General features: G+C 33.9%; 1 protein-coding gene across 2 annotated transcripts in view; it reads left to right on the top strand.

Moving 5' to 3' along the window:
* LOC110464682 (sn1-specific diacylglycerol lipase beta-like) overlaps positions 1 to 5066 on the top strand; it is a 44731-nt gene that overhangs the window by 31955 nt on the left and 7710 nt on the right. The gene's annotated exons all lie outside the window — the stretch shown is intronic.

The raw sequence follows: 5066 nt of genomic DNA, 5'->3' as shown, positions 1-5066 counted from the left end.
TGTGTTGGTATGTTTTATTGTGTTCTGTGTGTTGGTATGTTTTATTGTGTTCTGTGTGTTGGTATGTTTTACTACATGTTACTGTTTGTTGCTATATTTAACTTTGTTTTTTACTTTGTGTAACTTTTTGTTATTTTGTGTTACTTTGTGACGTAGTATCAGTTGATAGCCAGTGGTATGTTTTACTACACGTTACTGTTTGTTGCTATATTTAATTTTGTTTTTTACTTTGTGTAACTTTTTGTTATTTTTGTGTTTCTTTGTGATGTAGTTTCAGTTGATAGCCAATGGGCTGTGTTACTTTGTGATGGATTATCAGTTGTAAGCCCATGGGATGTGTTTCTTTGTGTAACTTTGTGTGACCTTGTGTTACTGTGTGTTGTAGTATCAGGTGTTAGCCAGTGGAACATGTTAATATAGTTTTCTTTATGTTACCTTGTGTTACTCTTTGTGTAACTTTGTGATGTGGTATGTTTTATTGTGTTCTGTGTGTTGATATGTTTTATTGTGTACTGTGTACTTTGTAGTGTTCTGTGTGTTGATATGTTTTATTGTGTACTGTGTACTTTGTAGTGTTCTGTGTGTTGATATGTTTTATTGTGTTCTGTGTGTTGATATGTTTTATTGTGTTCTGTGTGCTGGTATGTTTTACTACATGTTACTGTTTGATGCTATATTTAACTTTGTTTTTTTCTTTGTGTATCTTTTTGTTATTTTGCGTTACTTTGTGATGTAGGTTGGTATGTTTTATTGTGTTCTGTGAGTTGGGATGTTTTATTGTGTTCTGTGAGTTGGGATGTTTTATTGTGTTCTGTGTGCTGGTATGTTTTACTACATGGTACTGTTTGTTGCTATATTTAACTCTGTTTTTTACTTTGTTACACAAAGTAACACATCTCACAGGCTATCACCTGATACTACATCACAAAGGAACACAAAATAACAATAAGTTACACAAAGTAACAAATCTCACTGGCTATCAGTTGATAGCCAATGGGATGTGTTGCTTTGTGATGTAGTACCAGGTGACAGCCAATGGGATGTGATACTTTGTGTAACTTTTTGTTACTGTGTGTTGTGTAACTTTGTGATGTAGAATCAGTTGATAGCCAGTGGTATGTTTTACTACATGTTAATGTTTGTTGCTATATTTAACTCTGTTTTTTACTTTGTTACACAAAGTAACACATCTCAGTGGCTATCAACTGATACCACATCACAAAGTAACGCAAAATAACAAAAAGATACACAAAGAAAAAAACAAAGTTAAATATAGCAACAAACAGTAACGTGTAGTAAAACATACCAACACACAGAATACAATAAAACATACCACATCACAAAGTTACACAAAGTATCACATCCCATTGGCTATCAACTGAAACTACATCACAAAGAAACACATCCCATGGGCTTACAACTGATAATCCATCACAAAGTAACACAAAATACCAAAAAGTTACACAAAGTAACAAATCTCACTGGCTATCAGTTGATAGCCAATGGGCTGTGTTACTTTGTGATGGATTATCAGTTGTAAGCCCATGGGATGTGTTTCTTTGTGTAACTTTTTGTTACTGTGTGTTGTAGTATCAGGTGTTAGCCATTGGAACGTGTTAATATAGTTTACTATATGTTACTTTGTGTTACTGTGTATTGTAATATCAGGTGATAGCCAGTGGGATGTGTTACTTTGTGTTACTGTGTATTGTAATATCAGGTGATAGCCAGTGTGATGTGTTACTTTGTGTAACAAAGTAAAAAACAAAGATAAATATAGCAACAAACAGTAACGTGTAGTAAAACATACCAACACACAGAATACAATAAAACATACCACCACAGAACACAATAAAACATCCCAACTCACAGAACACAATAAAACATACCAACACACCGAATACAATAAAACATACCACATCACAAAGTAACGCAAAATAACAAAAAGATACACAAAGAAAAAAACAAAGTTAAATACAGCAACAAACAGTAACGTGTAGTAAAACATACCAACACACAGAATACAATAAAACATACCAACACAAAGTAACACATCTCACAGGCTATCAACTGATACCACATCACAAAGTTACACAAAGTAATACATCTCACTGGCTATCAACTGATACTCCCCATTGGCTATCAACTGATAGCCAGTGAGATGTGATACTTTGTGTAACTTTGTGATGTAGAATCAGTTGATAGCCAGTGAAATGTGTTACTTTGTGTAACTTTGTGATGTAGAATCAGTTGATAGCCAGTGAAATGTGTTACTTTGTGTTACTGTGTGTTGTGTAACTTTGTTTTACCTTGTGTTACTGCAATTGGATGTGTTACTGTGTGATGTAGTATCAGATGATAGCCAGTGGAACATGTTAATATAGTTTTCTTTATGTTACCTTGTGTTACTGCAATTGGATGTGTTACTGTGTGATGTAGTATCAGTCGATAGCCAGTGAGATGTATTACTTTGTGTAACTTTTTGTTACTGTGTGTTGTGTAACTTTGTTTTACCTTGTGTTACTCTTTGTGTAACTTTTTGTTACTGTGTGTTGTGTAACTTTGTTTTACCTTGTGTTACTCTTTGTGTAACTTTTTGTTACTGTGTGTTGTGTAACTTTGTTTTACCTTGTGTTACTCTTTGTGTAACTTTTTGTTACTGTGTGTTGTGTAACTTTGTGTGACCTTGTGTTACTGTGTGTTGTAGTATCAGGTGTTAGCCACTTTGTGATGTAGTACCAGGTGACAGCCAATGGGATGTGTTTCTTTGTGTAACTTTTTGTTATTTTTGTGTTTCTTTGTGATGTAGTTTCAGTTGATAGCCAATTGGATGTGTTACTGTGTGATGTAGTATCAGATGATAGCCAGTGGAACGTGTTAATATAGTTTACTTTATGTTTCCTTGTGTTACTGTGTGTTGTGTAACTTTGTTTTACCTTGTGTTACTGCAATTGGATGTGTTACTGTGTGATGTAGTATCAGATGATAGCCAGTGGAACATGTTAATATAGTTTACTTTATGTTACCTTGTGTTACTCTTTGTGTAACTTTTTGTTACTGTGTGTTGTAGTATCAGGTGTTAGCCAGTGGAACATGTTAATATAGTTTACTATATGTTACTTTGTGTTACTGTGTGTTGTGTAACTTTGTTTTACCTTGTGTTACTCTTTGTGTAACTTTTTGTTACTGTGTGTTGTAGTATCAGGTGATAGCCAGTGTGATGTGTTACTTTGTGTTACTGTGTGTTGTAGTATCAGGTGATAGCCAGTGGAACATGTTAATATAGTTTACTATATGTTACTTAGTTGATAGCCAATGGGATGTGATACTTTGTGTAACTTTTTGTTACTGTGTGTTGTGTAACTTTGTGGTGTAGTATCAGGTGATAGCCTGTGAGATGTGTTACTTTGTGTTACTGTGTATTGTAATATCAGGTGATAGCCAGTGTGATGTGTTACTTTGTGACGTAGTATCAGTTGATAACCAGTGAGATGTGTTATTTTGTGTAACTTATTGTTATTTTGTGTTACTTTATGATGTAGTATCAGTCGATAGCCAGTGAGATGTGATACTTTGTGTAACTTTGTGATGTGGTATCAGTTGATAGCAAATTGTATGTGTTTCTTTGTGATGTAGTTTCAGTTGATAGCCAATGGGATGTGTTGCTTTGTGATGTAGTATTTGTGTTCTGTGTGTTGATATGTTTTATTGTGTTCTGTGAGTTGGGATGTTTTATTGTGTTCTGTGAGTTGGGATGTTTTATTGTGTTCTGTGTGCTGGTATGTTTTACTACATGTTAATGTTTGTTGCTATATTTAATTTTGTTTTTTACTTTGTGTAACTTTGTGATGTAGAATCAGTTGATAGCCAGTGGTATGTTTTACTACACGTTACTGTTTGTTGCTATATTTAACTCTGTTTTTTACTTTGTGTAACTTTTTGTTACTGTGTGTTGTAGTATCAGGTGTTAGCCATTGGAACGTGTTAATATAGTTTACTATATGTTACTTAGTTGATAGCCAATGGGGAGTATCAGTTGATAGCAAATTGGATGTGTTACTGTGTGATGTAGTATCAGGTGACAGCCAATGGGATGTGATACTTTGTGTAACTTTTTGTTACTGTGTGTTGTAGTATCAGGTGTTAGCCAGTGGAACATGTTAATATAGTTTACTATATGTTACTTTGTGTTACTGTGTATTGTAATATCAGGTGATAGAGATGTGTTACTTTGTGTAACTTATTGTTATTTTGTGTTACGTTGTGATGTAGTATCAGGTGACAGCCAATGGGATGTGTTACTTTGTGTTGGTATGTTTTACTACATGTTAATGTTTGTTGCTATATTTAACTCTGTTTTTTACTTTGTTACACAAAGTAACAAATCTCACTGGCTATCAGTTGATAGCCAATTGGATGTGTTACTTTGTGATGTAGTATCAGGTGACAGCCAATGGGATGTGTTACTTTGTGATGTAGTATCAGTTGATAGCCAATGGGATGTGTTACTTTGTGTAACTTTGTGTGACCTTGTGTTACTGTGTGTTGTAGTATCAGGTGATAGCCAGTGGAACATGTTAATATAGTTTACTATCTGTTACTTTGTGTTACTGTGTATTGTAATATCAGGTGATAGCCAGTGGAACATGTTAATATAGTTTACTTTATGTTACCTTGTGTTACTGTGTGTTGTAGTATCAGGTGATAGCCAGTGGAACGTGTTAATATAGTTTACTTTATGTTACATAGTGTTTTTGTGTGTTGTAGTATCAGATGATAGCCAGTGGAACGTGTTAATATAGTTTACTTTATGTTACTTTGTGTTACTGTGTGTTGTAGTATCAGGGGTTAGCCATTGGAACGTGTTAATATAGTTTACTTTATGTTACTTTGTGTTACTGTGTATTGTAATATCAGGTGATAGCCAGTGGAACATGTTAATATAGTTTACTTTATGTTACTTTGTGTTACTGTGTGTTGTAGTATCAGATGATAGCCAGTGGAACATGTTAATATAGTTTACTATATGTTACATTGTGTTTTTGTGTGTTGTAGTATCAGATGAA

This window comes from Mizuhopecten yessoensis, unplaced genomic scaffold, assembly GCF_002113885.1.
Source record: "Mizuhopecten yessoensis strain PY_sf001 unplaced genomic scaffold, ASM211388v2 scaffold11021, whole genome shotgun sequence".
NCBI lineage: Eukaryota > Metazoa > Mollusca > Bivalvia > Pectinida > Pectinidae > Mizuhopecten > Mizuhopecten yessoensis.
This window is presented reverse-complemented; position numbering and strand designations above follow the sequence as displayed.